This window comes from Sinohyriopsis cumingii, chromosome 3 (assembly GCF_028554795.1).
Source record: "Sinohyriopsis cumingii isolate HCF-2022 chromosome 3, ASM2855479v2, whole genome shotgun sequence".
NCBI classification, from domain to species: Eukaryota; Metazoa; Mollusca; class Bivalvia; order Unionida; family Unionidae; genus Sinohyriopsis; species Sinohyriopsis cumingii.
Window position 1 is genome coordinate 54,923,727 of NC_142963.1, and position 12,198 is coordinate 54,935,924.

Here is a 12,198-nt window from a genome sequence, read left to right on the forward strand (position 1 = left end):
TACATATTACACAAATAGGACCATTATTACAATATTTAAGACTACATGTTACACAAATAGGACCATTATTACAATATTTAAGACTACATGTTACACAAATAGGACCATTATTACAATATTTAAGACTACATGTTACACAAATAGGACCATTATTACAATGTTTAAGACTACATGTTACACAAATAGGGCCTATGTATAGAAAAGGGTACACAAAGTACAGCCATCCTGTCAGGAACTGAGTAAGGCTTAATTTAAAACTGAATTTCACAGAAAATTACATCCAACCAGTTAACCCATCATCATGTCAATTGGCCACACATACATCCAGACTCAGTAAACCATCCAAGGTTTTCAAACAAGCTCAATATTTCCTGATAGAAAGCCATTTTCAGGCCATTACCAGGTGGAATGCACACAGACCTTAAGTCCATCCCAAGATGAATGTTATGATAAGAGAGAAGGTTGTTGATAGTAAGGTACATACAAGCACCTGTTAAGCCTGTAAAGACTCCATCCTATACATTATCATATCATGTAAAACCACCCCCACCCCCCACACACACACACAAACACATGCCTCCAATACCAAGATTAAGCAAGATCTATTCCAAATTTGTATGCACTATGTATCTAATTAAAAGACAATCCAACCATAGTTTTAGTCCCTTTTGACAGCTTGCTCTTTTATACATGTGTCAAGTTTATAACCTACTTCATGTATTTTGCACCTGCAACACCACAACACCTGGCATTACAGCACACAAATGCCAGATTTCAGAAGTCCTCAACCAAATTTTGGGACTTTTGTGACAGTTTTTTTTATATATACCAGATGCATGACATCATAAATCAATCAACATCAGTTTTTGCTTTGACCTCCAAACATTCTTCTGCAGGTTTTCTTGATTATTTTTTGTATGTGCACTAGAAAGCCATTTATAAAATGTATTATTGGCAATAATACTAATGTATACCTGGATAAAATGTGTGCAGTTTCCTACTTCACTTGACAGTGACCATGTTCTGTTGACCCTAAGTTTATTCAACCCATTTCACTTCATTACCTTTATATTCAATCTATTTGACTTCATTACCTTTATATTCAACCTATCCGACTCCATTACCTTTATATTCAATCTATCTGACTTCATTATTTTCATATTTAATCTATTTGACATCATTACCTTTATATTCCATCCATTTGACCTTGTTACCTTTATATACAATCCATTTGACTTCATTGCCTGTATATTCAATCCATTTGACTTCACTACCTTTATATTCTATCTATTTGACTTGTTTTTGACTCCATTACCTTTATATTCAATCTATTTGACTCCATTACCTTTATATTCAATATATTAGACTCCATTACCTTTATATTCAATCCATTTGACATATATTTGACTTCATTACCTTTATATTCAATCTATTTGACTTCATTACCTTTATATTCAATATATTTGACTTCATTACCTTTATATTCAATATATTTGACTCCATAACCTTTATATTCAATCTATTTGCCTTCATTACCTTTATATTCAATCCATTTGACATATATTTGGCTTCATTACCTTTATATTCAATCTATTTGACTTCATTACCTTTATATTCAATATATTTGACTCCATTACCTTTATATTCAATCTATTTGACTCCATTACCTTTATATCCAATCTATTTGACTCCATTACCTTTATATTCAATATATTTGATTTCATTCCCATTAATTTACAAGGAAATGCTGATAAATAATGTGCATGCATACAGATCTATATCAACCATGATATCATACACTAACAGATCTGAGTCTATGCAATTTGCCAGGAGTAAAATTATTAGAAAAAAAATGCAGACCCTGATGGTTGCAGTTGGGCCTGACTGACTATGGAGTCTATAGGGCATTTGCATCAATATTTATGGAAGAGCAAAAGAAACATTTTTAGTTAAAATGTGCAATTTCCAATGAAAAGTTGCTTTTTAAGGGAAATCTTTATGGTTGAAAACAATTATGGAATAAATGATAAGTGCCTTGATACTGTTTGTTGTATGGTTTAACGCCATTTTTCAGCACACAATAGGCTAAGCATGGCGGCCAGTATTAATGGTGGAGGAAGAACCCAGGAAGAACCACCGACCCATGAGAAGCTACTGGCAAGCTTTCTCAGATACCCACATCGGCCGAATCCTAGACTCGAACCCATGCAGACAGAGGTGAGATAGCAGTGATCCATAACGGAGAGCACTTTAGACCATTCAGCCACTCAGGGCCCCTGATACTGTTTGTAAATACAATTGACATGCAAAAATAAATCTATCTAATTAGTAGAATTAATAATGTTAAAAATAAAAGAAATTAAAAACTACTTTAACCAATTAAAGATAATGCCAAACGGAGATTTTCTAAAATAATACAGTGTGTTAATCAGAATACAATATTGCAGTGCACATGGACATAAAAACAACACAAATATACACCATATATATTAATTTACAAGTTGAGTCAAACTGCAAACAACAAAGATCCTGATCTGCCATATCATAAAGTACCTGCAGACCAGGGTCTATGCTGTTTGTTCTACTGATTACTCCTAACACACTGCATACTCTAATCTGCTAGCACATTTTGCAATGATATCTGGGTCTGTGAAGCTTGCGGTTGGGCTAGACTCATAAGCTAGTACATATGGCAATGGACACCTGATTTTCTGAAATATTACTAGAAGGTCAGCTTCAACCTGAGGAACAAGCATTATGAATAAATAATACAAAATTCCTACTGCTAACCTTCATGCATGCAAAGAAAGCATTAGACATGCTTTGAAAAGATTAATTCCTTCAAATTTCTGCAGTTACATCCCTTGGGAAACTAAACCTGAGGAAGCCCATGACATGCACAATTAGCATCCTCAGTTGGAAACTGAATGGCTCATTAATTCTGATGTAAAGCTGAGGAGCCCTCTAAACTCTAACAATGGAGATTCTTTTTTTGGGGGGAGGAGGGAGATTGTATGAAAGAATATTAGGAAACAGTTTACACAACTTGTACATCTGATATGTGAGTTTCTAAAGGGAATATCTAAGGCACATCAGTTTCTCACAATATGGCCCTTATTATAACACCACCAATACAAAATGTACTTTCTTCGAGTCTGTGAAAGGCCATAATATGTATATGAAAAATCATACATTTATGTAGTCATCACACATTTATGTAGGTCATACAAGGCATCAGAGTAACTGAAAGAACATTTTTGCTCTAAAATCAATCTTTTCATGATGTTCTAGTAGAGAAGATCTTAGAAATGTTAAAAGAGTGAAAATCTTTAACTTGCTACTGAGTGAAAATCTTAGACTTGCTAAAGAGTGAAAATCTTTGACTTGCTAAAGAGTGAAAATCTAAGACTTGCTAAAAGAGGTAAAATCTTAAGGCTTGCTAAAGAGTGAAAATCTCAGACTTGCTAAAGAGGTAAAATCTTAAGGCTTGCTAAAGAGTGAAAATCTTTGACTTGCTAAGGAGTGAAAATCTTAGACTTGCTAAGGCGTGAAAATCTTAGACTTGCTAAAGAGTGAAATTCTAAGACTTGCTAAAGAGTGAATATCTCAGACTTGCTAATGAGTGAAAATCTTAGACTTGTTAAGGAGTGAAAACTTAAGACTTGCTAAGGAGTGAAAATCTAAGACTTGCTAAAAGAGGTAAAATCTTAAGGCTTGCTAAAGAGTGAAAATCTCTGACTTGCTAAACAGTCAAAATCTTTGACTAGCTATGGAGTGAAAATATTAGACATGCTAGAGTGAAAATCTTAGACTTAAGAGTTGAGATCTTAAAAGAGTGCAGTTTATTTTTTTATGAAGATCATGACTTGTTAAAAGATCACAGTTTATGTACATGACAAATATTACTTCATATTTATGAGTAAGTGTATATACAGATGTCTATGACAAAATTTACTTTGTATTTTAATAATAATTAATAATAATAATAATAAGGACTTTGTATACCGCCTAATCTTTAGAAGCTCAAAGTGCTTTACAACATTAGACAACGTCTATAAGATAAGAAACATAATAATATTATTACAAAAACAAACAACATGAAATTAGAAAAACATTAAAAAACATAAAGAACATGCTGAGAATATTTCAGGTAGGAAACATTATTAGGTCTTTAAGTTTGTTCTTGCAGTTGAAATAAGTGAGTTTTGAGAGCCCTCTTGAATGTGATATTTTAAGGATATTATCTTTTATGCTTTTGCCTTTTATTGTTTTGTATGCATGCCTTTTGGGGGGACACCTAAACTGACATTGTAAAGACAGAACTGCTGCTCTCTCTCTCACACACACACACACACACACACACACACTTTTCAGCAATAAAGTTTTGCCTCTTGTCTTATCCTGTTAAGCAATGTAACCAATGAGTACTGTATATACTCATTTATAAGACAAGTCAAACTGCAAACAACAAAGATCCTGATTGGACTTTGTATAATATACCTGTAGATCAGGGTCTGTGTTATTTGTTCTACTGATTACTCCTAACAAACTGCACAGACTTAGATCTTCTGGTGCATTTTGGGATGGCAAACCTGAGTCTGTGCAGTTGGACTCATCCTATAAGCCACTATATACAGTGTATCATTGATAAGGTATTGTTTTGCTTACCTGAACAACAATAGTGGTCTTTTATTCACTATGTAACTTGCTTCATGAATAAACTTGTTTCGCTTAAATACTAATTATTTTGCAAGCTAACACATGGCATGATTATATTCAGTAGTTATTTTATCTTTAAAGCATCTAAAATCTACTAAAGCATTCTGGCTGTTCTGAAAGGTCTCGGGGCAAGAATGCCTGCTAGGAAGCCACACACATTTCTGATTAGAAACCGAGTGCTTCTTAAACATATGCTGCATCTAAATTAGAGCTATGGTTAAATCGTCCTGAAATATTTCAAATTATTATGGTGTACAAATCATCAATGCAGAAAGCCATTTGATAAGCTGTGAAACATAACATACTAAAACAAAAAAGCAACTTGTACTATTAGAGAGAAAACATCGTTCTGTAACACAACCCTTGTTGATAAAATATGGTCTGGCAATGCTTGAAAAAGACAAAATATAAATTGGCAAAAATTTTATGTTGAATTTCACAAAGTTTCCATAAAGCAATATAAGATAATTATGAAGAAAACTGTACCATCTGCAGTCAAACTTTGAGAGATTATGGCTGGTTTTTTAACCACTGTGGACAACAGAAAATGTACTTCCAAAGCCTCAATGTAATGAGTCATTTCTGTCTCAGGCATCTATGTAATGAATCATTTATATCCAAAGCCTCAATCTAAAATGGCATTTCAGTTCAAGGCCTCAGTTTCTGTCCAAGGCCAAAGAGTAAAAAGTCTTCTTTTTAAAAATGGTTGCTATCTATCTATCTATCACCTCCGAGACATTTCTTTCCCATCTGTTTGCATCCCTGTCAGTCCTTTATAACCAAACTTCAGAATGTGAAAGAGTTGACAAAAATCTTGGCTTGTAAAATTTTAAAAAATATTTTCACCAGAAAAAAATGGAAAGACTAAACTGTGGAGCGAAAAAATGCAGCTGTTGCATTATACAACATGTACCATTATGATCCAAATGCTCATTTGCCAAATGAAGTTGTTTTCCAGCCTGATAACCAGTACTGTCAAAGAGAGATTTAAATCAAGAGTTTATGAACAGTTCTGGGTGTAATAAAGAGCCACACATGGTGGTGATAGCTGGTGATAAGCCAGTTAATAAATCTGCTATACCATTCTTTTCTGCCAGCTGTGTTTCAGACATTACTTTATGCTAAAGCTCAAAACAGAATGCCAAGCACAAAAACTAATTTATATTCCATTGCAGAAGATAGTAGGAATTTTACAGGCAAATAATTGAGATAAAAGTTGAATTATGAGGCTACTGTGTTACTTACTTCCAGTTTAATTAAACCACACAATGATCAAAGTGTGGCATACAAACAACAGATGTTATTGGCAAATTCACTCTCTGTGCTCATCTTGTACTATTAAACTTTGGTGGGAAGAACAAAATTTATTTAAAAAAATCAAATATAGCTTGAAAACATCTTATTAAAAATAAACTAGTTCCTCGCAGATATTGATACTCTACTGGGCAAAAATAATTTCCAGCAATTCAAGATAAGACATTTCTTCCTTTTGTGTTGAGAGTATCTCTGATACTCTTCGTTATAACAAGTGTTTCAAATTTGCAAATGTGGTACACATACTGGATGGCAGATTGGCATTTTGACAGCGGGCAAAGTGGACATCAAAGTGGTCATCACTCGTATGTCTTTTGGTGAACATGCAAATCTAATAATGATCATCCATTCAGAGGGAGTAATGACACCAAGATTTTAAGAAAGTCATCATGGCAGCCATATTGGATGGATGACTGGAACCATTTTCATTGATGACCAACTAGTTATCATAAGAAATATATTGATAAAAATGCCATGATGATAAAGCTATTGATTTTGGAGAGGAGTAGAGATACTGTTTTCAAGATACGACTATTCATTCAAGAGGAAGAGCAACATCAAGATTTTCAAGATGGCTGCTGAGGCAGTCATACTGGACATCAGATTGGCACCAATTTTATTTAAGACATATTGGGCATCATAAAAGTCTTCTGGTGAAAACCTCACATCAGTATGACTTTCTGTTCCAATAGAGTTGTGATAAAATTTTTCAAGATGGCTGCCATGGTGGCTATACTTGACAGATTAAGGGCCAGCTAGACAACATAAGAAGTCTTTGAGTGAAAACTCCATATTCATATAATACAAAAATCTATGCTAGTCTTCTTTTTCTTCAATTGTAAAACCAATTCCAAGGTAATATGATGCCATTTATACTCTTCAGTGTCAAAACACTTAATTAAATAAATGTTTGTGTGAGTATCATTTTTAATATCAGGCAAAACAGTGCATGTCAGTGTGGCTCTCTTAATAAATCTTTGAAACGAAATCTTCAATGTATCTGCTAATCTTTCATCTTGGGAACTTTATCATCCATTTTAGCCATTAAAGGAGAACATTTTTATATACAAGTAACATTTCTGTCTATTTTCTTAACAAAAATGTAAAACATGCAGTTAAGGATACATACAGCCAAGTTAATGATAAAATAGTCAGGAAAATGTCTAAACAATGATGACTGGAGTGAACTCTGGATTCCAATCCTATGGCCAGTGACTAGTAGCTTCTGGTGAGTCAGTGGTTCTTTCCAGGGTTTTCCCGGGTTCTTCCTCCACCATTTATACTGGCTGACATGTATAGCCTGTCTTGTGCTGAAAAATGGTGTTAAACCCTATAACAATGACAACGGCCAGTGACAGCACGTGAAGTACAGCACTTCGGCGAGCCCAACACTTTAGTGTTTTCCTTGGTTTATGTTAAGAAAACAATTTTGTAACTTTTATTGGTGCTCTGCCAACCATATCTCAATCACACATTGTAGAGAAACAGCAAAAGATCAAGCTGTTAGACCAGTCAGTACCAACATTACACATTCACACACCTATTTTCTCCCCAGATTTACAACAATTTCAAAGGTGGCTCTGATATCCTCACTGCCACCAAAAGTTGAAACTCATCAATATGCCAAAAAAAGATCTTGAAAACAATTATTTGACAATTCTAAAGGGAAAAAAAATTAAAACTGTTACGTGTACCAAAATGTTTTATTATAGCAGCAATGGAGTTGGCCCCAAACCTTTTATGTAACAGATGGTAAAATGATACAAGTTTTCTCTTTGAAGTTGTTTTAAGTTATGGTGAAAAAATATCCCATTATGTCAATTTCTCCTATTGCATGATGAAATGTAACTGAATACCCGAGATTATGATCAGAAAATTATTTAGACTTATCTCCCCTTGTCATTTAACCTCAAGATCCAGTGACATCTGGCGAAATCAGTACATTTTTATAAGTTACAGGATAATGGTGAATATAAAACTTGTCTTTTCTGGATTAAAAAAAAATGCTTTTGGCTATCTTTTATAACCCATCCTTCTCCCAAACATTACATTAGCACAGTACACATTCATGATGAAAATGCCAGAACAATAATGTCTTGTTAACCTGCAAGCCTTTGATCTTCATTCCCATGTGAGTTTGCATTTTACAGCCTACTATCTACATCAGATTTACTAAATAGCTGTCAATCAGAAAGGCATCCACCTTCAAAAACAGCTGCATGCAATCTTCATGTCTGCTGATGGTAGGGTAATTCTAAATCCATTGCATCTACCTTGGAAATTGGTTTACATATCTTATCAGGATTAATATCTAATTAATGACTAACAAATTCAATTAACAGATGCCTGCAATTTTATGCTTTGTACTTTGTTCATACTATTGTCAAGAATCATCGCAAGCCCTAAAATTCCAAACCAACTGCACAAACCTTGCAGTCTTCTGTCATCTGTGTGTATTTGTTTTTCTAATTATTTTTAACTTATCTTTCATAATTCGAGTTGTAATACTCTGATATCTGCAGTGTAGCAGTTTATAGCAATGTCTAGCACAGTCATCATGCCTTAAACGTGTGACATCATATCCCACCCAGCCATGTGATCCTGGCACTAGGTCGACCAGTCATAACATTAACCTCTTCAGTCGAGGCAGCTGCTAATGCCAATATTTTATAAATCTTTGGTATGATTCAGCTGGGGTTTGAACCTGTGAACACTCATATCTGAGGTGGTTGTTTCCGCCATTTAGGCCTCCAGAGTGGTCTTCTGTCATAAGTAAAGTATATGTACTGTAAATGTTAGTTCTGGTGGCCATCACACCAGTTCAAAGAGCATTCAACTTCTAATCAAACGGTCCTGGGTTTGATACCCAGACAGGCCAGCCCGGGACAATGGCCTAGACATGTTCTTGGTTAAGGCACTTGGACCCCACTTCCTCAGCACAATCTAATCAATAATGTATTAAAAGTGCCATTAAAACCAACAACAACAATAAAATTGTCAGCTCCCAAGTGACTGTAATTTGAAGACTTATAATTCAAAATCAATTGCATTTTTATCTTGCAAATGTGTGTATATATTCCACATGGCAGCATAATTATCAGTTAATTACAAAGTTTAAAAATATCACCTGTATGCATGCACCATTCATTCTTACTTTTGTCAGCAATCAAGCAAACACAGCGATACAAAATCCTCTGCATCCATCTTGCAAACATGTGTTGAACATGAACAGTAATTGATAATTAATGATTCAATGGATAGATCCATACATTTTCAGCATTCTGTGACACTATCAGCAACAATACAAATCCTTAGTTTCAAATCTAGTGCACATCTTGCACTCTTCAACAGTCTTTCATATGGTAAAGTACCTTTAAATAATTTCTTACAATACACATGCTTCCATCTCGTTGTCATGCACATTTATTGAGTGCATAAAATGTTACATCCAATTGTTTGCTAGCACATGATGCTTGAACTAGTGCTGAAAATAATACAAGAAAATGTATTGGCACTCCTTGATGTACATTCCATACAAGAAAAGACTGGTTTGTGCTATAAAAATCATTGTTTGTTTCATTCTAACAACCTCCCTCAAAAGAAACTCAAGTCATTTACATCTTTTCATCTTCTGAAGTAACACCATTTTATCACCAACACACATGCAATGGCCAATTTGTAGGATTTTTTATTGGCATTCTTAAAATTCAATAACTTTTCAAAGGTATTTTGGTGTATGTTGCCAAATGTGCAACACATCTCCGATGCAGATCTAGTTGTGATGGTATGGAGGGGATGATGGGGTTTGTATGGCCTGGAAGTCGAATGGGCCATCCAGGCCTGCCGTTTTCACTAAGAGACAAAAACCCACTAGTCACCAAAGACTCACACCCATACCCACACAAATTCTATGGGGGCAAGCACAGGCCCCACCCCTATCTAAATCTAACTCTGCATCTACATAAAAAAGAATAATTAATAAAACTGTTAATAAACATAGAGTGCTGGACTGTTGGAAACTGAGGGCCAAGAATAGAAAGGTAATCAAGAAGGGGATGTACTATAAACAGACTGGTCCATTATTGCTATATAATCTCACACCTAATCATCCATTTGACATGATCAATTTGAAACCCTGGCATCTGTTAAACCAGATCACAGTCATTTTCCCTTCAATGAACTGGTCAGGAAATCTTCTCTGACTACCAGGCACAGGACCTGTAATTTTTATGGTCCAATTATATGGGGCCTGGCTGGAGGGGAAAGGAGGTACTGAACACCTCTTCATCTGGACTGTAACAAGGGAAAGTAATAAAAACAATTAATTATGAAACAGAATAAAAATTCTGGACATAGCCTGGTTGCCATATGTACCAAGAAAATCTGACTTTAACCAGATTTTAAATGTCACATTCTCCTAATTAGTGATCATCTTATGAGCAGTAAAAGTGTGAGAGCAATCATTGGCTGCACCACTTCATGGAGTTTGAGGCATTGGGGGGGGGGGAGAGAGGGGTCAATAGCAACACTCACCCTGGTGGTCATTTTGCAGAGTGTAAACCAGTGACACCCTGCTGGTAATATGTGTCCAGAAAAGTTTAAGCAACCATCAAATCTATGGGTCAATATTCAACAAAATATGGCACATAACAAACAACTATGTCAACTGTAATACACCTTTTGTTTTTGTTGGTTTTAATGCACTTTAAACACCAATATTGGCTTATATCATGCAAAACAAATGGTAGCCAGGTGCTTTTCCCCAAGGGCAAATTAAGGCAGTTCCAAGCATATACTCAAGCTCCACCCATACTCTGCAAATATGGGTCACTCATTCCTTATCTTAGACTACAGCAGACTGCTTGCTGACTGCCCTATCAATATTCCATCTGTAAATTATTACCTAATTTGTTGATTTCATGTTGCTTTCTTGCCTAATCATGGCTCTAACAAGGCATTTTTGTTCAAAAGTACAAAATATGTGTAAAACATATTTTGAAAATTGCTGTAATGCTATGAAAAATGTCAAAGTAAAGAACATGTGGAAAAATGTGCAACAAAGCAACAATTTTTGTAATGACCAAAGTACCTAATGATGTTATGTACATGTGAAATAAAATATGCCAACCAGTTTTCACTGTCAACCTCATGCACTTTTGTTTTAGTTGCCCAAGCAAGGTATAAAACAAAGTATTAAAAATTTTGGAAAATGTGTAACTGATTGTCTTATTGTTGTAATGGTCTGAAAATTTAATGACCATGATAAAGTGTGTTTAAAGTGTTGAACTGTGAATAAGTATTGAACTTTAAAGTTGAATGCATTGAGCATTAAAATTTTATAATATTTAAGCCAGAAAAACTTTGCGAAGGGTCACATCAACCTTTCTTCCCCACCCCCCATGTCAGTGTTAAACTTGAAAGACCAGCATAATTACAACTCATGAGATCTGACCAGGGCATCGCAACGCTGTCCTGAGAAAGTAAACATTGAGCTACCAACCATAACCACTTAATAGGAACCCATGTCAAATAGTCATTTTAAAAAAGGAAGTTTAGATTCAATGCAGTCCAGAGATTCTAGGCTGTCCAAAATCTGACAAAAAGAAATGATTATCTTAGGTGGGAAAATTAGGAACCGCTGCGTACGATTGGTCAGAGTAAATTACGGCATAAACTTTGGAAGTAATGTGAATTTAAAGTGACAACCTTGGTCAAAATTCTTTAGTTCGAAAATTCCTGAGAGAAGTTTGGCATCGAGGAAGCCTTAAAAAAAGAATGCTTTCCGTGTTAAGCAAGGAAAGGGGACCAGGTGGCTGTCTTGTAAGAAAAGACAGGTTCAAGTGTTAGGAGACACAACTTCTGAAAGAGAACAGCATTAAGAAATGCAATTTTAATTTTCCAAGTAATTTTCTATTTTTGATTGTTTGTTTTATGCAAATGTGTTCGATATGACTAGGATCCATATTATGTATCGTTTATTCAGTTTCATGGAAATCTGTTGATGTTAGAGTTCTTATGCAATTTATATCTTTAATTTTACAGTTACTAGTTCATTGATAAAATTGATGGATTGCATACAATCCAAATTTTCATATGTGTAGGATTTCATAGGGTAATATGAAATAATTTCCTTTGTCTGTTAGGACGATACTGATTATCATGACT

At 34.7% G+C, this 12,198-nt stretch overlaps 1 protein-coding gene across 3 annotated transcripts in view; it reads right to left on the minus strand.

The window, feature by feature from the left end:
* Positions 1 to 12,198, minus strand: part of LOC149802885 (netrin receptor UNC5C-like) — a 265,894-nt gene that overhangs the window by 116,033 nt on the left and 137,663 nt on the right. The window lies entirely within an intron of this gene.